Below are 24,169 nucleotides of genomic sequence, written 5' to 3' on the forward strand. Positions count from 1 at the left end.
CAAGAAGGGAAAATAAACCTGTACTTCAAAAATATTTACAGTTCAAGGTTTTTTTTTTCCCCCTTTGCACTCAGTGACCTGAAAGATGAAAAGAGGGCGCTGAGCCAAACCAAAATATGGGTTTCTAAATGTTGCAGTTAAAAACCTTCAAAGTCATAATTCAGCTCTGTGCCTGCCTGGTGTACACATACCTACAATTTTAAACAATGACATGATTTATTATCTTCACATTGAAAACAAAGAGATATTACTTCCAGAGGCTAAAGAAGATCTTGACAGGATCAACTAGGAATTCAGATATTCTGTAGAATTAGCCCTATGTATACTTCAAAAAGTTTTTTTCAGTATCCGTATTCTTAAGCCTCCAGATTTCCAAGATCTTTCATCAGAGACCACCCCACAGGATATTTAGTTTATCTAATAGATAACTATGCTAATCCTGGTACACATAAATCTGGGCTTTCAAAGAGAATCAAGGAAATGCCTTCTTTCTGTCTTCAGCTACCAAAAGAAATCCAGAATAATTCATTTTGGATGCACCAAAATTAAGCCTGTGTCTATTCCCCTTTTGGTGGTGGCACTCTGCTTCCACAATTCATCATTGGCTGATGTTTTGCTGGGCATGCGAGGTTTTGGGAAAGGTGGATTGGAAAGCTTATTCCTTCATGTGAGGCCATGTATTTCTCTAAACTTAATTGGAATTTACTTTCAGTATCTCTCTCCGTGTTTTCTTGCACTCCAGTCACTAGAACCAAAGAGGGTCAAAACTAGACGGGAAGATTCCTGCCTCTGTTTGACCTCTCTTCATGTCATAATCTAAGTAACCCAAATCTCCTCCTTAGAAAGTTCAGATGTATGTGTCCGTTAAATCAGAATGACTGTCTCTCTATCGTGACTCATCTTATGGCTCTATTTTACAGCATAGAAATGGGCTCTGGATATCAGGCCATTATGTCTAGAGGAGAATAAATATGAAAAGGAAAGGGATTTAAAACTAGGCTGTATGACCAGTGGTTAACATCATGAGTGCTGTTTGGTTTGAAGCAGAAAAGGTGTATATGACATCCAGGTACAAACATGCAAAGGTTTAACATGTGAGAAAAGAAAAAGATTTACATGTTGTCATCTTAAGGGTGGGATTATGAACAAAGGGTAAAAAAGACTGGGAGAAAAAATGTTTCAATGAATGCAAAATTTAAGAGACAAATCCAAATTTGGAAAAGATTGTTTCAGTAAGCTTCTCACCACGGACTACATTTAAACATGGGGATAACACCACTCAACAGGAACAATGAAAAGGGGATTCTTGGAATGGATTGTCAGTTAGACCAAATGAACCTTCTAACCTTAATACTCTGTGATCTTTATCCATGCTCAAAAAGGAAAGATATATGAATCCAATATTCATATCCATAAAACCAGCTGTTAGCCCCTACTCTGTTCAGAATAGGGAGAGGATTATATAGTATACAATGCAAGAAGCGGGCTGAAGAAAGTGAGGTACTCCAGGACAGGTACCTCATATGAACATATGAGGATGGGCAAAAAAGGAGATGATCATAATTGAGCTATTTGTTCAATGAATGGTTACAGAATAAAATAAAATAACCATTTGGCATTTAGGCTCACAACTTGACTCTTCATTAATTTGCACAGATAACATATACTTGAGGTGAGCATATTTGGGGCTTTTGACTTTATTTTTTGGATAGCTTATTTCATTCTTTAGATCTTATTGTAAACATAGCTCTGGGTTATGAAACAAATGTGGTCAAACGTAGGTAACATTTAAGAGTTCGACAAGGAAGGAAAGATTTTCTATTACTCTCTAAGCATCTTGTGTCTCATAGTCTTAAATGTAATTAAACTAATATAAGCAAGGTAATACACATTTTATTTTGCTATTGTCCACGTGATATAGTAAAAATGAATCTGGGCTTAAGAACAGTAGATAATAGATGGGGGTCTTATGCCTAATCCTAACACTTGCTGGTTACTTAGTACTTACCAGAAGCATTTGGCCTATTTGACCCACAGTTTCTTCATTGTGAAAAATAAAGCTAATAATGTCTGTTCTACCTACTTTATCACTTATTACAATTAAGTTGGATAATGAGAATTTTCAAACTGCTAAGTGTATATTTGGTATGCGGCAGGGGACATGCATTAAAAACAATTCTCTACCCAGGTTAGATATTTTTATCTACATTAGTACATCCTTCTAGATATAGAGCTGGTAAAAATACACACTACTCAACCACTTTTTAGCAGATCATGAATCACTTTCTTTTTTAAAAAATTTCTAACACCCATCTTTAAAATAAAAGTTTCCTATGTGCTACAAACAGTTAAATGTGAAAATATACTAACTTATGTATCTCTGTGTTTTCTGATAATTCAGTACTTCTAACCGAAATCTGATAATGGAAGACTTCATCACACAAAGGACTATCTCAAGGTAAAATCCTTAAAATAGATTTGTTTTACTTCACTGTCTCTCATCCCTTTTGCTTGCCCCTCCTTCCATTACCACCTCTTACTGCTAGGTAAGGGGTAGCCCTGTGCCAGCCCCATTAACCCATACTCCAATCCAAAATCTCCCCCTTGGGAAATAATCTGCAGTCAGTCATGAAAATCAATGTGTCATTCTTGATACATGAAAATCAATGTGCCATTCTTGTTGTAGATAATCACCTTTTTAGATTTATCCCTAGCTGTTGCCTGCAAGCCTAGTCCTCTTTAATGTGAGGAAGATCAGGCACAAGTGAGCCTGTAGAGTTCATGTGCTTAGTTTCCTATCCTTCCTACCCCAGCTGGCTCTAAAAACTCACAATTTCAAATCATTGAGAGAATTATAGTAAGCTGTTCTTCTGGGCCAATAAGTGAACAACACTAATCCTGAACCTTTGGTGTGAGCAGCTGTTTTCCTGGTTATTAGTCATAAAATGTCAATGTTTATGCACCTACAGTCAAAATCCAGAGGCACCAGCTTGACCAAAACTTTCCTTCTCAATATTACAGAACGGCTCTGCGTCTGTACACAACTTACATGAATGTAGAACTGTGTGGTTATATTAAGTTGGCCGGAAAATTATGTTTTCCTTGACAGCAATTAGGGTTTTACCCAAAGGTCTTCCAGCCTGAAACAACAGTTAAAAGCATATTTTTAAAATGAAGGGGAAAAAATAATACTAGTAATTAAGCAATGAAACTGGATGTCAGGCGCAGAAAACCTACATTATATCTCAGTTAAAATATTCTTACTTACTCTCTAAATTTGAACAAGAACATGATGGCTACCAATTAACATTTTTATAATTAAATATACATTGAAATGACAAAGCATCTATTTGTGAAATGTACATATGTTTTCTTCTATAAGAAAAAAATAATAATCTTTATAGCATTCATAAATGCTTTAAAAAAGTAAGTAAGAGGGGCACCTGGCTGGGGTGCTCTACTCAGTCAGTAGAGCATGTGACTCTTGACCTTAGGGTCATGAGTTCAAGCACCAAGTTGAGCCTACTTCAAAAAAAAAAAAAAAAAAGAAAGAAAGAGAAAAGAAAGGATAAGAATAAACATAATAAAATGTTGAACAGTTGCAACTTAAGGGAAGTGTATAATTTAAAATTAAAAAGAACCATAAAGGTCCCTTGTCTGATACTTAAATCCCTCTTCCCTCCACCCCTTTCCCAAAGGTCTTTGCTAAGCAAAGATATAAATAATATAAATATAAATTATTTAAATATACGGGAAAAGTGAGGTTCGTTTGTTAGGAAACTATTGTGCAGATAAATTATTTTGACTGGTTTGTTCTGATGATTAACATATAGTATTAAGAATAATAAAAATACCAATTTGAGTCTAGCCAAACTCCTTCTAAATAATAATAATTATAGTAATCAAAACTATAGTAGTAATTGCCATTACTTGAGCACTGCCTATATAATACCGTCTTAAACACTTCATAAACTTTGTTCGTTCAGTCCTAATAATGACCATATGAGCTGGATTATCTCCATTTGCCAGAGAGGGTAAGTAATTTGCTCAGTGTCATCACACTAGAAAAAACAGAATCTGGAGTGAAACCCACATCTGCCTATATCTTAAGCACTGTGTCCTTTGATCCTGCAGGGACTTGAAAGATAAGTCCAGTGAGAACTCAGACATCAAGACTCTAAGTCTGGCCAAGAAGTATTAAAACTGTCTATAATTCAAGACAAGATTAGAGAATCACAAACCATGTGCATCAGGGTTTGTGAACTGGACAAACTCTGTCAAGTTCAGAGAAGTAAGCTGAGTCAGAAAGGAGACATAAATACTACAGTTTCATAAGGAAAAGAATCGAACATAGGAAAAACAGACATGGGGCGCCTAGGTGGCTCAGTTGGTTAAGCTCCGGACTCTTGGTTTCGGCTCAGGTCATGATCTCATGGTTTGTGAATTCAGGCCCCAAATAGGGCTCCAGGCTGAAAAGGCAGAGTTTGCTTGGTATTCTCTCTCTCCCTCTCTCTCTCTCTCTTAATTTGCCCCTACCCAACATGTGCTCCCAAAAGAAAGAAAGAAAGAAAGAAAGAAAGAAAGAAAGAAAGAAAGAAAGAAAGGGACAGGCTTGTACCACCACTCCAGGAAAGCAAGATTCAGAGTACAAGGGGTCAACAACAAAGTGAGAAGAGTGAAGACAAAAGAATTAAACACCTCCCCACTCCCCTGACCCCAACAACGGATCTAAGGAAGAAGAGGTAACAGAAACTAGGAAAGAAGGTTAAACTTTATTTACCTTAAACCTCAATTAGTAAACTTGAAGTAATGATAATAGTATTACCAAAAAATGACATTTAGTTAAGTGAGATTAAACATATCTGGAAATATAGAAAAGATTCAATAAATGGTGGTGGTGGTCTTATTGTTTTAAAGGGTTACCTTCAGCTTTCTAATATAGTGCAGTTTAGAGCAAACACTCATTGACTAAGGTCAGGAGATCTGGTTTAAATCTTTTGTTTGCTTTGTACTAAGTGAGCAAAGTTAGGCAAGGCACATTGCCTGACTCTCAATATAATCACCTGTAAAAAAGGGACTATAATACCTCCTCACAACATTGTTGACATAATTAAGAATATATTAGAAAATTATTAGCATAGTATTTGGCAAGCACAGATTCATTCACACATACCCCCCAGCCCCCGCCAAAAAAAAGAAATGTATTCAACCAAAATTTACTGAAGGCCTATCCAAGTGACAGGCACTATTATAAGCATAGGTGATAGAATAGTGAACAAAAGATTTGATTTCAAATCCTACTTAAGTGTTTGTCTGATCTGAACTGCATATTGAATCAAGCTGATAATATGACTGCCTAAGAACGACAGCCCCACAAGCCCTGATTTATTAGAAACCAGTGGAAGACCATACTAAAAATGGAAGAGGATGAAGAAACAAGATTATTCATCACTGCTCCAGATAGAGAAGAGTTAGCATAGTCATTCTGGCCATTAGACACACAAAGTACACAACTTAATCACCAATCCACAGTTAATAGGTGGTGGACCAGCAGAATCATATTTGTAAAGGAAAAAAAAAGCCTTTAAGAACAACAATAACTACATACTGAATAGAAATCTACTGAGAAGACAAAGACAGTAAACTCCTTTTTGTTTATTTATTTTTTGAGAGAGAGACAGACACAGAGTGCAAGTGGGGAAGGGGCAGAGAGAGAGGAAGAATCTGAAGCAGGTTTCAGGCTCTAAGCTGTCAGCACAGAGCCCAGCGCAGGGCTTGAACTCACAGACAGCGAGACAATGACCTAAGCCAAAGTCAGTCATTTAAATGACTGAGACACCCAGCTGCCCCAAAGACAGTAAACTCTTAAAACACTACCCACTTCCTTCAGAATATATAAATTTAATTTAAAATATAGTTATCTCCTAACACAAATAGCTGTTAAATATATTGGGGAACTTAGAGATCGCTTGGACTTATTTGGGAAGTTCAAAAAGCTTACCTAAAACAAGTTCCTCTCTCTTCTCAACATCATGGGCCCTAAATTTTAGCAATAAAATGATGTCAAATTCTAGAACAATTTAAGTATACAAAATGATAGAACTATCATTGTTATGTTGATGTGACCCATAGTGATAGCTCCAAAATGCATACACAAATTAATAGCAACCAGAGGATAAATATAGCAAAGACTAAGAGCTTAGAAAAGCTTCAAGAAGACCTGAGTGTAGATTAAGCAAATATGTGGCATAGGAAGCCAAAGAGCATGGAAACCATGAGATCCCTAACATGTCAAAGTCATTTGGAAGGCACAGAGAAGAAAAGACAGAAGAGGTGATAATCTAATCAAAGCAACACATTTTTTTTTTTTTTGAAGATAGGTATAGAATATTTGAGGAGCACCTATACCAAATGCTGAGGAAAATTAGAAAATTAAGTAAAACAAACAAGATGATTAGCATGAAGAAATTTAAATTGATAAACAGGATAGACCAGATTCTTATGAAATAGGTTTCCAGAAGTTCAAAGAGAGAACAAACACAACTGAAGGCAGAAGATCTTAAAATGACAGCTGAGTTAAGAAGGTTGGAACAGGTAGGGATGCCTAGGTGGCTCAGTCTGCGGCAAACTTCAGCTCAGGTCATGATCTCACAACTGGTAAGTTTGAGTCCCACATCAGGCCCTCTGCTGACAGCTCAGAGCCTGGAGCCTACTTTGGATTCTGTGTCTCCCTCTCTCTCTGCCCCTCCCCTGCTCATGCTCTGTCTCTGTCTCTCTCTCAAAAATAAATAAACATTAAAAAATTTTTAAAAATAGGGTTGGAACATGTTATATCTAGATTTTAGGAAAGCATTTGACCAACTTTCATTATGTTTCTAACCTGTTGCTCATAGTTAAAATCCCTAATAGCTCTAACATCTGGATCCCAGACCATCTGTATGTTTGGCGCTACAGATTGATCTTTGGACATTGTTTTTCTTGGTTTTGTATGCGTGTCATAATTTGTGGTTGAAGGCTTGATGCTGTGTGTAGAAAACAATAAAGTCGAGGTCAGTGGTATTTGGCCCTGAAGAGACACTCATCTTATCAGGCTATTAGTGTTGGGAACTAAGTCAACCTAGTCAAAAGTTGAACTGTGTTGGATTTTGTTTTGCTCTAGCTGCCTTCAGTGCACCACTGACTTCAAACTCCCCCAGTGGTGGACTGCTGTTAACTTGTGCCTGGTGTGGAGTCTAAGGTGCCTAATGGATTTTCTCCATGTTTCTGTTCTACTCTCAGTTTTCAGCAGGTCTTGTGCACTTGTACTACCAGGGGTAGGAGATCATCTCTCTGTGTGATCTTGCTCCTCCCCCTGCAGTAGTTGGCTGTTTCTTACTGCTTGCTGCTAGGCTCCTTGTGGAGCAGGGAAAGGGGTTCTCTGTCCTCCTTCTATAGCCTCAACCTTAGGAAGGACTCTTGGCCTGGCCTCTGGGATTGAACTATCTCAGCACTCCCTTTATCTACCCTAATTTCCCCCTCTACCCCTTATCATGACAGCCAAACTCTGCCTTGTATCTATGAGGGATCTTGCAAGGAAGTTTCCCACCCCTTCCCAATGAAGTAGACCTTTGCTTTCTATCATGTCAGGCTCCTGAGCCAGATGGGTTTCCCTGCCTCTCCTTCAAAGGCAAATGGCCTTTGCTTTAAATGAGAGAAGTTGTGAACCTGTTTCCATCACCAAGGAGGAATCTCTGATCTTGAGAATTAGTGTCTATTCTCTTTCAGTCTGGAGCTTCAGAAGATTCTAAATGGTTTTGCTAGCCCACACCTGACCTTTAAGAATGTGTTAAAATTGGGGCGCCTGGGTGGCGCAGTCGGTTAAGCGTCCGACTTCAGCCAGGTCACGATCTCGCGGTCCGTGAGTTCGAGCCCCGCGTCAGGCTCTGGGCTGATGGCTCAGAGCCTGGAGCCTGTTTCCGATTCTGTGTCTCCCTCTCTCTCTGCCCCTCCCCCATTCATGCTCTGTCTCTCTCTGTCCCAAAAATAAATAAATGTTGAAAAAAAAATTTTTAAAAAAAGAATGTGTTAAAATTTTGGCTGCTTACTTTTTCCCTACTTTTATGGCAGTTGCATCTTTCTCTTCTATTTCAACAAAGATGAAGCGACTTACGTGTCCCATATCTCCTCAGGGGGTCTGTTACCCTTTGAAATTCAGTTGACCTGTTTGTCATGTGACCTTGGTTCTTTCACGGATTCCAGGAAATTTATGATTTTGTAGATTATCTGGCTTTTTTTTCTCATTTTCAGAGTGAGAGTGATAGTCTATTAAGGTTTCTACATCCTAAGTGGAATGACTCAGATAAGGTTGGCATATTCAAACGTCTAAAGAGTCCAGGTGGGTAGATAGCATATGCTATTAAACTGGTCTAAGAGTAAAAGGTGTGAATTATGGCTAAATGGAGAGTACAAACCCACCTAACAGCATTTTTTGTAATATAATTTATTGTCAAGTTAGCTAGCATACAGACTATGCACTGTGCTCTTGGCTTCAGGAGTAGATTCCCATGATTCATCACTTACATACAACACCCAGTGCTCATCCCCACAAGTGCCCTCCTCAATGCCCATCACCCATTTTGCCTGTCCCCTTAACCCCCCACCTCCATCAACCCTCAGTTTGTTCTCTGTATTTAAGAGTCTCTTATGGTTTGACTCCCTCTCAGTTTGTAACTATTTTTTTCCTTCCCTTCCCACATGGTCTTCTGTTAAGTTTCTCAAATTCCACATATGAGTGAGAACATATGATATCTGTCTTTCTCTGACTGACTTATTTCACTTAGCATAATACCCAATTCCATCCACATTGATGAAAATGGCAAGATTTCATTCTTTTTCATTGCCAAGTAGTATTCCATATTTTGTGTGTGTGTATGTGTGTGTGTGTGTGTGTGTGTGTGTGTGTGTGTGTGTGTATACCACATCTTTTTTATCCACTCATCAGTTGATGGACATTTGGGCTCTTTCCATAATTTATCTATTGTTGAAACTGCTGCTATAAACATTGGGGTACATGTACCCCTATGAATCAGCACTCCTTTATCCTTCGGATAAATTTCTAGTAGTGCTATTGCTGGGTCATAGGGTAGTTCTATTTTTAATTTTTTGAGGAACCTCCACAACTGTCTTCCAGAGTGGCTGCACCAGTTTGCATTCCCACCACCAGTGCAAGAGGGTTCCCCTTTCTTCACATCCTCACCAACATCTGTTGTCTCCTGAGTTGTTAATTTTAGCCACTCTGACTGGTGTGAGGTGTTATCTCTGTGTGGTTTTGATTTGTATTTCCCTGATGATGAGTGATGTTGAGCATCTTTTCATGCATCTAACAGCATTTTTAGAAAAGTTTTTAAACATTTTGCGTGTTAAACTATCCTTTGATTTCACCTGATAAATTGTGAACCTGGTTAAGATGTTAGCAGAATTAGATGTGTTCAAACCTAGTTGAGCTGACTAACTGATTGATGTATAACTAAAGAGAACTTTAAAATGCATAATTTCAAATTAATTAATTAATTAATTAAATACATAATTTCAACCTAAAAGAAACACCTATTATCATACCCAGGAATCTCTACTTAGTCTTGTGCTGTTTTTAATATTTTAATTAATGTTTTGATGAAGCTATAAAAAAAGAATAGTATTCTGATTTTTGCGTGAAATTAAACAATGAGTTATTGCTGTAACACTACATATCAGAATCAGGATTCATGAAGTCATTGACAGGTTAAAATAAAGAGGTTAAGTAGGCATAAATGTCAGGTCCTAAAAGTCAGCTTGCTAAATCTACTTCAAATTTACAGGTGCATATTATTGGTGATATCTGACTTAACAGTAGAAGTTCATGTGCAAATAACATAATTTCTAATAGGTGTGAATTCAGTGATTCAAAAAAATGATATAGTCCCCCAAAAGCTGCTTCACCTTAGGTTGCAACAGTGGAGAGTGTTCAGAACAAAAGAAGTTTCAGTCCCATTAATTAGACACATGTGTGGTGTCCTGTTGCCATGTTTCACAAGGGTCATTGAGTTACTGGAATTGAAAGAGGAAGATGGCCAGGATGATAGAGTCTAAGGAAGGGTGGAGTCAGAATGTTGAGTCTGGAAAAAGAAAACTTGGAAGAACAAAATAGGATTTTCAAGTTTAGAAAAGAAAGAGGGAGAAGGGATTTGGCCACCACTATCAGAGATTATTCAAAACAACAGTGAATACATTGGGATTAGACAAAACTGATGTAATACTATGTGCTATTTGATACATTATTACATTTGGGATAAGGCAGACTGAAACGTTTTCTCCTCTAGTTAGTAGGGGGGAAAAAAGCTAATGATTAAAGAAATGTGATTTGTTTGTACCAGTCATTGTTAATTAATGTAAGATTTGTGACATGCCTCAGAGTAAGAGGAGAGCAAAAGTTCTGTTAGCATAAGTCCAGGGTAATTAATTTTATAGAATAAGACTAATATTATATTTATGACTCAAACATCAATTTTTCAAGTAGAAGATAAGAGTTTTTAAAAGAAAATTAAATTGATAAATCATTTAATCTTTAAATTGATAAGTCATTTTGATTTCAGATATTCATAGAACCTAGGAGAAAAAAATGGCTGTAGCATAGATTATTCTCTATTTTCACCACCATCCATTAAAAGATAGTCACTTTGCCCAACTCTCAAGAAACATCAATGAGCAGTGAACCCAGAATACACCTCTCTTCTCAGAGACACAATACCTGGGTGGAGAAGAAAGGCCATCAATTTTTATTAGAAGACAGAAACTACAAAGTTTTTAAGACACACTCAGGACTGAAGGTACTAAAAGTTAATTATATTTCGAGGGAGTGGTTTATGAACCCAGAGAAGCAGAAGGAGTAATGGGTTAAAAGAATGATTCCAGAGGCAGACTTCTGAGTCACAAAAGTATTTATTCACTATGAGCATCAGGAGAAGAGTAAGGTTCATCCTCCCTGAATGACTGTTTTCTGATCAGTGGTAGAGATACATCATACAGGAAATGCAAGAAAGGGACCGATCACACACACAGGATACAGATGTTAACCTGGTATAAACCCTCCCAGTCCCTTGCCCTTTAATGAACAAAATGAAAATGTGCAAAGAAAATATTATTGAATATAAAACTATTATACCAAAACAGAAGTACCTTAATTTCACCAGCGTCTAGCAGTCAACATAAGCGTGGAACTGAATTTACAACTACTAAGCCATGGAGCACAGATTTGCATCTGTTGGTTGGAAACTTTGGTCAATACCTAGCAAGCTCCTCCCTGTACATGAGAAAGAACAAGGGCATCAATCAAAACATGTACCAAAGTGAGGAAAGGGCAGAAAGTGAACGAACATAGCTCAATAGAAAACTCTTTATCATGAAGAATACTTGCATCCAAAATATTATATTATCATACACACACACACACTCACATACAAAATCTATAAAGAGCTCACCAAACTCCACACCCGAAAAACAAATAACCCAGTGAAGAAATGGGCAGAAAACATGAATAGACACTTCTCTAAAGAAGACATCCGGATGGCCAACAGGCACATGAAAAGATGCTCAACGTCGTTCCTCATCAGGGAAATACAAATCAAAACCACACTCAGATATCACCTCACGCCAGTCAGAGTCACCAAATGAACAAATCAGGAGACTATAGATGCTGGAGAGGATGTGGAGAAACGGGAACCCTCTTGCACTGTTGGTGGGAATGCAAATTGGTGCAGCCACTCTGGAAAACAGTGTGGAGGTTCCTCAAAAAATTAAAAATAGACCTACCCTATGACCCAGCAATAGCACTGCTAGGAATTTATCCAAGGGATACAGGAGTACTGATGCATAGGGGCACTTGTACCCCAATGTTCATAGCAGCACTCTCAACAATAGCCAAATTATGGAAAGAGCCTAAATGTCCATCAACTGATGAATGGATAAAGAAATTGTGGTTTATATACACAATGGAGTACTACGTGGTAATGAGAAAGAATGAAATACGGCCCTTTGTAGCATGTGGATGGAACTGGAGAGTGTGATGCTAAATGAAGTAAGACATACAGAGAAAGACAGATACCATATGGTTTCACTCTTATGTGGATCCTGAGAAACTTAACAGAAACCCATGGGGGAGGGGAAGGAAAAAAAAAAAAAAAAAGAGGTTAGAGTGGAAGAGAGCCAAAGCATAAGAGACTCTTAAAAACTGAGAACAAACTGAGGGTTGACGGGGGGTGGGAGGAAGGGGAGGGTGGGTATTGAAGAGGTCATCTTTTGGGATGAGCACTGGGCGTTGTATGGAAACCAATCTGACAATAAATTTCATATATTGAAGAAAAAAAATTAAACCCCCCAAATAGAGATGTCAGCAATCTCACTAGAGTGCCTGCAGGGCTGCTCATGCCGTAATACTGCTCCTTCCTTGTTTCCTCCCATTTCTACCAGCCTCAGTTTCCCACAGAGGGTCCCACTCATTCCATCTCTGAAAAACTCAATCCTGTTCACATCCAGATTGCCATACACCCAGCCTCATATGCGCATCTCAGAGAGACCCAGGGCCTGGGTGTTGGAAGCCGGTCTTCTCATTTACAATTCTCCCAAACAAGAACTTGCTCTCAGGATTTATCTGGGATTACAGACCTCTCCCTAGAAATGTAATTAGCTTCCACTACCCTCAATCCTATGTCTTCAAAATTTTATAGCTTCCATTCTCTACTAAAAATTGCTCACTTGGGGGCTATGCTTCAGTTCTAATCTCCTGAGGTATAGGATTAATTAATTAATTAATCTGACTAGTATAATATATATTATATATATATTATATATATAACATATATATATATAATATGACAGAAAGTAAAAATGACAGATGATAGATGATTATGATAGATAGATAGATAGATAGATAGGACCCTTTTGAAAGATGGAGGTTTTTGCCTGAATTTTCTTCCAAGTGTTAAGCCCCTGTTACCTATGAGCTGACCCTCAAAATTGCATAAATCTAAGTTCCTTGAGAGTCAGGACCTTTCTGGTTGTTTTTGCTGAATCTCCAGGACCTCAGACAGAGCTCAGCAAATATGTTATAAGCAAATGCATGATGGATGGCTACTCCCTTGCCTGGTATTCTCACTCTGTTCTTCCCAAGTGTTGGGATGGTCCCAGAGTTATGATGGATCTTCTGCTGCCAGTTATGCACCCAGAGCTACAGACAGACCCAACCATAGTCCTTGGACCTTTGTCTTGCCTGTGAGCCTGGGCCTCAGAGCATCTTGAAGGAATCTTGTCTTGTCTGTCTAACCCCTAGTCCTTTCTACCTTCTCTTCCAGCTTTAAGTTTCCTAGTCTTCCTGTCTCCTTCCATTCATCGCTTCATCCTCGAAGACAATATTGCCCCAGTCGGGGTATGCACATGTACCAGCAAAGAAAAAAGTGGGTAAGATTACAGCAACTTAATAAAATGTCTTCATAATTTTTGAAGTTATCTTTTTTCTTTTCTTCCTTTCGTTCCTTGTCTTTCTGCTTTCCTTCAGCCACTTTTTCTTTCATTTAGTTCTTGATTCCTTCTGCCTTCCTTCCTTCCTTGTTTACTTTCTTTGTATTTATTCATTGTTTATTCTCCCATGTTTCTTGAGAGAAATGAACTTGAACAAATGGCTAGAAGATTATTGGAAATGTCAGCTCTTCCATTTCTCATTTCTAATGCAAATGTCAACTTCCTAGGGTGGTGGAAACTGTCCAGTTACTGAAAGTTTGCAAGTGCTCATTCATTCACTCATTCATTCATTCAGCAAACACTTATTGAGTGCCAACTGTTGTGTGGGGGCTATCAAGGCAAACACTCCTATATGTCTCCTTACTCTCAATACTCAGCTACAATGCCACTTCACTTCTGACACCAGATGTGTGGGATGGGATTTTCACACATTAAGCAATTCTGCAACAGTGGCTGGGTGGCCTATAATTAATTCAATCCACCTGAGTCTTATAATCTACTCAGAGATAATATCAGATTCCACAGGTGAAGGGTTCACTCAGTCCTTCTAGACTGCTGCCCCCGCTTTAGACGCCAATCACAAGTCCAGTTTATCAACCTGTGCTTCTAACCAAATTGCTATAAATCAGAGATTCTCAAGATCCCCTCCTTGGGTTCAATTACTGTGCTAGAACTGCTCACAGAACTCAGAAAAACACTTCCTTACATTTGCCAGTTTATTATAAAGGATACAGATAAGCAAGATGAAGAGGTACATAAAGCAAGATCCAGAAGGGTCCTAAGTGCAAGAGCTTCTGGCCCAGTGGAAGTGGGGTGTGCCACCATCCTGGAATGTGGGTGTGTGCGCCAACATGGAAGCTCTCCAAATTCCAGCCTGATGGATTTTTGTGGAGGCTTCTTTACATAGGCATGATCAATATATCATTGGCCATTGGTGATTATTCAACTTTCAGCCACCTCCCCTCCCTAGAGATAGTGGGATTGAAAGTTCCAACCCTCTAACATTGGTTTGGTTCCCCTGGCAACCATCTTTATGGGCTTTTTAAAAATGACATATAAGTAATTTTTATCTAAAAATAACATATTTAAAATTATTGTTTAATTTTTATGGTTACAAATAGCTTGAGACTCTAATATAAGTTATGGACTATCTCCTCTGAAAAATGCAAGAACGTACATTATTTTATACACTTGCAGTAAGTCTATGTTTAAGATTCCTTGACATATTAATTTCCCCAAATGCCAGTTACATAAAAGAGATACTTGGACCTAGAAGGCTTTTTTTCAACTTTATTGTATTTATTTATTGTATTTTATTTATGTTTTTGAGTATAGTTGACACACAATGTTATATTAGTTTCAAATGTACAACTTAATGATCTGACAAGTTATTACATTATATTATGTTCACCACTAGTATAGCTACTATCTGTGCTATTACACTGCTTTTACAATATCATTAACTGTATTCCTTATGCCCTGCTTTTTATTCTTGTGACTTACTCATTCCATAACCAGAGACCCGTATCTCCCTCTCTCCTTCACCCATTTTGCCCACCTCCCTATCCCTTCTCTTCTGACAACCATCAGTTTGTTCTCTGTATTTATAGTTCTGATTTTGTTTTCACTTACTTTTTAAGACTCCATTTATGAGTGGAGTCATATAATATTTGTTTTTCTCAGTCTGACTCATTTCACTTAGCACAATACCTTCTAGTTCATCCCTGTTGTCTCAAATGGCACAATTCTCATCCTTTTTATGGCTGTGTAATATTCCATTATGTATGTAAAACATTTCCTGTATCCATTCATCTATTGATGGACACTTAGGTTGCTTCTGTGTCTTGGCTATTATAAACAATGCTGCAATAAACAGAGGGGTGCATGTATTTTTTCAAGTTAGTGTTTTCATTTTTCCTGGGTAAATACCCAGTAGTGGAATTATTGGATCATATAGAATTTCTATTTTTAATTTTTTGAGGAACCTCCATACTATTTTCCACAGTGGCAGTAAAAATTTACATTCTGACCAGTAGTGCACAAGGGTTCTTTCTTCTCCACATGCTTGCCAACACTTGTTTCTTGTCTTCTTGATTTTAGCTATTCTGACAGGTGTGAGGTGATATCTCATTGTGGTTCTGATTTGCATTTCCCTGATGATCACTGATGCCGAGCATTTTTTCACGTATCTTGGACATCTGGATGTATCCTTTGGAAAAATGTCTATTCAGGTCCTCTGCCCATTTTTATTTGGATTATTTGGGGTTTTTTGTTTTTGTTTTTGTTTTTTGTTTTTTGGTGTTGAGCTATGTAATTCTTTATATATTTTGGATATCAACCCCTTATCAGATATATCATTTTCAAATATCTTCTCCCATTTAGTAGGCTATCCTTTTGTTTTGTTTTGCTGCGCAAAAGCTTTTTATTTTGATGTAGTCCCAATAGTTTATTTTTGTTTTTGTTTCCCTTGTCTTAGGAGATATAGCTAGAAAAATGTTGTGACGGCTGATGTCAGAGAAATTGCTGTCTGTGTTTTTTTCGAGGAATTTTATGGTTTCAGGTATCATAGTTGGGTCTTCAATCCACTTTGAGTTTATTTTTGTGTATAATATTAGAAAGTAGTTTAGTTTTATTCTTTCAAATGTAGCTGTCAGGTTTTCCCAGTACCATTTATTGAAAAAATTGTCTTTTCCCCACCGTATATTCTTGCCTCTTTTGTCATAGGCTAATTGGTCATAAAAAGGTGGGTTTGTTTCTGGGGTGTCTATTCTGTTCTATTGATCTATGTGTCTTTTTTCCCCCTACCTGTTGTTTTGACTACTGCAGCTTTGTAGTATATCTTGAAATCCATAACTGTGATACCTCCAGCTTTGTTCTCCTTTCTCCAGATTGCTTTGGCTGTTTGGGGTCTTCTGTGATTCCATAAAAATTTTAGTATTATTTGTTCTAGTTTTGTGGAAAATGCTGTTGATATTCTGATAGGGATTGCATTGAATCTGTAGATTGCTTTAAGTAATATGGACATTTTGACAACATTAATTTTTCCAATTCATGAGCATGGGATACCTTTCCATTTGCTTGTATCATCTTTAATTTCTTTCATCCATGTTTTATGGTTTTCAGTGTGCAGCCTCCTTTAAACTATGATTTTTTACAGAAAGAATAAAGAAAATAATAATAATAATAATAGAAAAAGAAAAGAAAAAATTATAGAAAAGAAAAAAGCAGAAAGAAAATAACAAAACCAAAAAATAAAAATAAAAACAAAACAAGACAAATTTTTAAAATAAAAAATATATATGTTGAATTAAAAAAATATTTAAAAAATTTTAAAAGTCCACAAAATCATGACGTGTTTTCTATACCCCAACACCAAAGGTTGACTGGTGTGGGCTTATGGACCCTGGTCTCGCTGAAGTCACAAGCTCTCTGTGAGCTGGACTCTGCTCTAGTCTGGCCTTTTTAGGTAGATGGGGAGAGAACTTTCCCACAGTTTCTCAGACCTTTTAAACCTCGTCTTTTTTTTTTCTGTGCCTCAGTGTGATGTGGGGGTGGGTAGTGTGGGCTTTAGGTTCCTGCACTTGTTGAGGTTACAAGTTCCCTGTGATGAATGGATCCACCAGTTATGGTTTCTAGACCTGCTCATTGGGGCATCAGGACCCTCCAAGGATGCATTCTGAACCTGCCCTTTATGGCAACGAACACTTTACCTTATGGTATTCTGACCTTCCTACGGTCTGTGCTTTTAAAGTGGAGGGGGAGAGAATGTTCCTGCAGTTCTGTGTCCCAGCATGGCTAGGGCTGGTGTGGGTTTGTCGACCCTGGACTTGCTGAGGTCATAAGCTTTCTGTGCCAATCCAACTCACCAGTTATGGCATCTGGACCCACCAATTATGCCATCCCAACCCATACCTTATGATGTCCAGACCCTGATCCAGTGTGGGATTTTAAGGTGGCAGGGGGAGAGCATTCCCACATCTCCTTGGCCCTTTTTTTTTTAAAGTACACTTCACGCCCAGCATGGAGTCTAATGTGGGGCTTGAACTCATGACCCTGAGCTGAGATCAAGAGTAGACTGTTTAACTGACTGAGCCACCCGGGTGCCCCTTCCTGGGACCTTTTAAAACTCAGTTCCTTTTTCTGTGCCCCAGCATGACTAGTGCTGATGTGGGTTTGTGACTCCTGGGCTCACTTAAGTCCCAGTCTCACTGAGACAACCGCACCTGTCTGTTTCGGTGTCCAGACCCTGCTCCGGTCTATGTGGGTGAAAAGGTAAACCATGTCCCTCTGACCTGGAAAGGTTTCCCAAAGCTCCTCCACCACTTGCCAGGGTTCTAGCGTTGTCTCTTTTGTTTGCTAGTTGCCCTTTTAAACCATGGCTTTTGTCCTGTGCTCAAGGACCCACAGATCTATTCCCAGAACCTCAGTACTATCCCTCCCCACTATGTTTGCAGCCTCAATGGCGGGGGTTCCATTTGTTACTGTGTCTCTGTCTCTCTTGCAGTTCCAATGCCATTCTCTCTGTCTTTGGTTGCTCAGTAGCTGTTTAGTCAGCCCTCAGTTCTTCAGGAGGAATTGTTCTATTAATAAGTTTAATTTGGTGTGTTCCCCGAAGGAAGTGAGTTCAGAGTCTTCCTAAAGTGGCCATCTTGAACTAGAACCTCCTTAGGGCCTTTAAAACACCACTTCATTAACATAACCTCAGTGGAATTGTTTGGAATAACAAAAGACACCAATTTCACCCTTTTGGCTCTGGAGCTGTTTGAGGAACTGGAAAAGATGTCCCTATAGCTCTTAGTGCTTAAGAAATTACAAAAGTTCTAGGAGGTGTGTGCCACAAACCATGGACAAGAGCAAATATTTATTTACTATAAATCTCAATATTACAAGAACACACACAACAGAAGTTATTCTGTAAGAATGTTGAGGGGGAAATTCACCGTGGGTAGAAGACAATTCCCAACACTAAGGTCCTATACTTAAAAAAAAAGTGGAAATAAGAAAGGTTAGATAATATGTTTCAGAATGAAGCTATTGATCTAACAACTATTATTACAAATATATTGAAATAATGGATGCAAGTGCCTCCTGGGATAGCACATCTCTTCTGTGATTTCCCTGCCAAAACTCTATGACCTGAAACTAATCATCAGGAAATAATAGAGAAGCCCCAAATGAGAGACATCTACAGAATAACTGGCCTATAATTTTCAAAAACGTCAAGGTCAAAAAGCAATATAAATACTGAGGAAAATGTTTCAGTTTAAAGATACTAAAGAAACTTGACAACTAAATGCAAAGGGTGATCCTGGAAAATAGCCAGAAAGGGAATTATAGGAAGAGTTGATGAAATCATTTATGGACTATGTGTAAGATAATAGTATTGTATAAATGTTACATTTCTTGATATTGGTTGATAAGGGAGCATAAGCCAAGCTGACAGGCCGCCAACGCTCCCCATCCCCCAGGTGCCATACTTGTGATATTCCTTGGGCACTCCTGCTTGCCCAAGAACAAAGGAAAGGAGAAAAACAAAGGGATAACTAATAGAGATCATAGTCCTGCAGGATTTGAGTCTCCATCTATTGACAAATATCTTAGTAAATCACAAGAAAAAGGCAATCTTATCAATAGCCTAATCTCCAGAAACCAATAGACTCCATTTCCTGGAGACCCAACATCACCCCTCCATAGTGATGTGAGAAACAAAGGCAGAAGGAAATGGCAGATAGAACCCAATTTCCTTATAACCTCAGCCCTTTGACAAATACTGGAGGCTGGCAGAACAAAGTTTCTCCAGAAACTCCTTATTATCTTAATGTCAATGCTTTGCTAGAGGGAAAAACAACCCTAGCTTGACAATAGCTAGGCCTCCAGGATCCTGTAATCTTAGCATATGAAAATCTCACAGGAAACTTCCCCTCGACTTTACTTTCCCCGACCCCATAGTGTATAACCAGTCTCTCCTGTGGTCCAGAGTAGCTCTTCTTGGCCACAGGTCCTGTCCCCGTGCTTCAATAAATCACCTTTTTGCAACAAAGACGTCTTTAAGAATTCTTTCTTGGTCGTTGGCTCTGGACCCCACGAACCCCACTATCACCCCAAAAAAACCTCATCATTGGTAATTGTATTGTGGTTATGTAAAAAAAAATCTTTGTCTTTAGAAAATAAATTCTGAGGTATTTAAGCGTGAAGTACATTAAATTAATTAAACAAGGAAGTCATTTGACTGAGAAGGTTCTAGTACCTTAATAACCGATGTAAGCAAACCAAAACCTAAGCATGTAAAGACCTCAAGGTTAAGAAATCAGAACCTAAAGACAACCAATCACAAACAGCCAACTAAGCTTTCCCAAATGAGGCAAATGCTTACACTACAGCCAATCAAATAATGTCCTTGCTTTGCTTCCACCTTTCTCCATAAAAATCTTGCCTCTGGACCCTATTGGTGGAGCTCTCCTAATCACTTCTGGTCTGGTGCTGCCTGATTTGAATCTATTTTTGCACAAATAAGTTCTTAACATTTTTAATATGCCTCAGTTTATCTTTTCACAGGGGGATGATGTCTATGATTAATTCTCAGGTGGTTTAAAAAAAAAGTAAGAGAATGATAGAGCAAGTGGGGGAAAATCTAGAAATCTAAACATGTGTGCTATCTATTATGGATAGGGTATGGGGGAATTCCTTGGACATATGCATGTTCCTTATACAGACTTGAAATGTTTCTGTGAGTTAAAATTTTTATCTAAATAAAAGTTATAAAAATATGAAATGATTAAAGAAGTTTTGCTCACTTCTGTAAGGGTATTGAGGGTAAAAGAGAACTAACAAGATGTTAAAACCATCCCAAATTACCAAATTTGGGGGTCTCTATCAAACTACCTTCCTTTGGATAACAAAGGATTTCTGGCAGATAACAAGGATTTCTGGCCTTAAATTGACACAGGTCCAAAGGAGTTTAATAAAATCCAAACAGGAAGTACTCAGGGCCATTACAAAACCTTTAGGTTGGTGGCAAAGGACACAGTTCCCCCGGGACAAGACCCTCTAGGACTACTTCAACCTATGCTCCAAAAGTAGCTTTAGTAGCTTTACAAAACTAGTCTAGAATGTTTAGAATTTATTCTAGAAAACCTTTTCTTTCTTTCTTTTTTTTTTTTGAAAACCTTTTCTTAAACAGCTGTTTATTTGGAAAAAAAATAATAAAAATTAACTTTTACTTTGTTGGACACCCTGTGAGTTGTTGGTCTTCACAAATCTGAGTAGAGCGTGAGCTGAGCCCACCTGCCTTGAGAAGCTGGTGTCAGTGGCACTAGGAAACAGGAAACTGAGGAGCAGAGAGGTAAAATACTGTGCCCGTGGTCAGACATTAAGGTCATAATAGAACTAGGAATTGAACCAAAGTGCCTCTCTATTCACTAATCAATCTGCTTCCGAGACAGTATGGTTCATGGATCCATTCCATGATATTTTATAGAGTATCTCAATTTCACTGCCATCACAGCCCTATAAGAGTGATACCACCTTCAGTTTTACATGTGAAGAAAATGAGACTGAGAACCAACATAACTTGTTCAAATTCACAAAAAGAAGGAAGACATAAAGGCAAAATACCAACACAGTTCTGTGCGATTTCAAAGCCCACATCCCTTTTACCCATCAAGACAGCAGAGATAGATTGCATTTTAAGGAACTGGGTATCAAGAAAATGATAATGGAGTGAACTCCCAGCTCTAAATGAACTAATATTAAATTATCACATGGGAACTTTCATAAAATAGCCCCCAAGGCAAAAGATGACTTTTTCATGACTCTACATATTGTCAGAAAGGGGCGCCTGGGTGGCTCAGTCGGTTAAGCATCTGACTCCTGGTTTCGGCTCAGGTCATGATCTCTGGGTATGATAAGGGAAAGGTAGGATAAAATAGGCAGGGAGGGAAAGGTTAGAACCTGAGGTCCCAGGGTGAAAAACAACACATATTTTCGAACAATGCTGGGAGCATCTGACCACAGAAAGCTCCTTCAGGCCTAAGGTCCCTCTTAAGAATGTTAACAGATACCACCTCCTCCCCCTCAGGTTCTCCTCAGGAATTTGACAGTCAAAATACCTAACTAAAAGAAGTAAACATAAAACTTATGTTATACAAGGGATAGTATGACCATAGTCGGACTCCTAACACAATGGAATCGAGCCAACCAGGAATGGACAACCCAGCACCTAGAGTTATCAAGCCAATAAGGATGAAAACTGAGAAGAAACAAGGGGGAAAGTATGGGGGGACTGACCGGAACCTTCTAAAGCAAAGAGCCTTGCCTATAGTCGGGGGCGTTCACTTTCACATGCTCCTTCTCTGCAAAGAGAGCTTTCATACTATTCTTACTTTCTAATCTTATACTGTAATAAACTTTTGCCTGCTGCACATTTTCACTTCTCACATTTTTACATTCCACTTCTTTTCTTCAAGCCGGGGAGACAACGAACCCCAGGGTATTGAGGTAAAGGATCCTGCAACAATGGTCCATGAGATCAAGCCCCTCATTGGACTCTGAACTGACAGCACAGAGCCTGCTTGGGATTCTCTCTCCCTCTTTCTCTGTCCCTCCCTCGCTCATTCTCTCTCTCTCTCTCTCTCTCTCTCTCTCTCTCAAAATAATTATTTTTTAAAAAACATTATCAGAAAATATTGTTTTCATTTTAATCCAAAAACGTACACACACACATCAGACCTCTTGTCTTTCCCTATTCCATTTTATTGTCAGAGTTCTCTCTTCCTTTCCTCCATCCCTCCCTCCCTCTCTCTTTAATCAGCTCAACGACAATAGTCTCAACTTCTCACTACTGTTCTTAGACCCACTCTCTGCTCTGTCTCTGTCTCTCCTTCCCTCCCTTTTTCCCCTCTTTCTTCCAGCTCCTTTAAATTCTGGACAAAGGAACTATATAAAAAGGTTACAAGGTTTCCTGCTTCCCCCTAGTGGTATTATTCTGGAAGTGGAAGTCACACTTAAGGAAAACTAGCAAATGTTTACAGACAATAGAAATAAAATGACAGACTCCTTCAGAGTTTTTGGAGACAGGGAGCCAATGGGAGGAGAGGAATGAACCTGTGATCACTGGCAGTCTCTTTAACCTCACACAGCCTCAGGAAATGCACCTGTGACGTGGAAGTTAAACTATCTCCTCACAGTGGTCTTGTAGGTTGAGATACTAAAAAAAGGGTCTTGAAACACAGTACACTCCCAATAAAAGGTAACTGTTATTTACTTTTGACAACCCTATAAGGTTAGGAAACTGAAGCTCAGCACAACTTGCTGTTTCTTCTTCTTCTTCTTCTTCTTCTTCTTCTTCTTCTTCTTTTTTTTGTTTATTTATTTGGGGGGTGGGGAGCAGGGGCAGAGAGAGATGAAGAAAGAGAATCCCAAACAGGCTCTACGCTGTCAGCACAGAGCCTGTCAGTGCAGAGCCCAATGCAGTGCTTGATCTCATGAACCTGGAAATTATGACCTGAGCCAGAATCAAGATCCTGACGCTTAACCCACTAAGCCAGCCTGCTTATTCTTCTTGATCCAGCCAGCAAGCTGTAGAATTAAGCCCATAGTTCAAGTTTTCAGACTCTAGTGCTCTTCACCACACCTCAGTCTCCCAAATTGATGGTTGATAATGAGGAATCTTAAGAATTTAAAAGTCTTAAAGGGATATTTATTTTATCGTGTTTTCCTTTAAGTCCAAAAAATATGCATTTCAACGATCTGTGGTCACATCTCCAGATTTGCATCTTAAAGTTGCAAGAAGAGAAACACACAAAGATTTATGTCCCAAACAGGCTCACAAATCATTGCTTATAATAGCACAAAGTTGAAAGCAAGCTAAATATAAGATATTTATTCAATAAACCTTGGCACAAATAATGATAATTGTTTTTATTTATTTATTTATTTATTTATTTATTTATTTATTTATTTAATTGATTGATTTCTCAGGGCCAGAAGCTATTGTAAGAATTAAAAACAGGTCAAAGCGTTGGATAAGGGAGGTACTATTATGTTCTATTCATTGATCAATCTGTTTCTGAGATGGATGCATGGATCCATTCCATATTTCATTGCATTGTAGCACCTATGGTGGAATACTGTGCAGCTATAAAAAAAAGTCATGTTTTCAATAATTATTAAACTATAGGGAGATGTGCTTACATTAAAAATGTTAAGGGAAAAAACAGTATGAAAATTGCATACTATATTAATTCAGTCCTAAATGTGTGTGTGTGTGTGTGTGTGTGTGTGTGTGTGTGTGTGTGTTGTGTAATACCAAAATCTAAATCTAAATAGTACCCTTGTCCAGGTGATAGGTTATGGGTAATTTTGTATCCCCTTTAATACTTGTGTGAATACTCTGGACTTCTGTCATGAGACAGAACTGCTGTGATCATCAGAAAATTTAGATTACAAACTATTTTAGGATGCTGAAAAGAATACCATAATTTCATGGGTTTTTTAATGTTTATTTATTTTTGAGAGAGAGAGAGACAGAGCGTGCGTGGGAGAAGGGCAGAGAGAAAGGGAGACACAGAATCCAAAGCAGGTTCCAGGCTCTGAGCTGTCAGCACAGAGCCCAATGTGGGGCTCAAACTCATGAACTGTG

The 24,169-nt window shown here is 38.4% G+C and overlaps 1 protein-coding gene across 2 annotated transcripts in view; it reads right to left on the minus strand.

The window, feature by feature from the left end:
- Nucleotides 1-24,169, minus strand: part of PDE6H (phosphodiesterase 6H) — a 186,692-nt gene that overhangs the window by 129,064 nt on the left and 33,459 nt on the right. The gene's annotated exons all lie outside the window — the stretch shown is intronic.

Source organism: Puma concolor, chromosome B4 (genome assembly GCF_028749965.1).
Source record: "Puma concolor isolate L17-30 chromosome B4, mPumCon1.1.hap2, whole genome shotgun sequence".
Classification (NCBI taxonomy): Eukaryota; Metazoa; Chordata; class Mammalia; order Carnivora; family Felidae; genus Puma; species Puma concolor.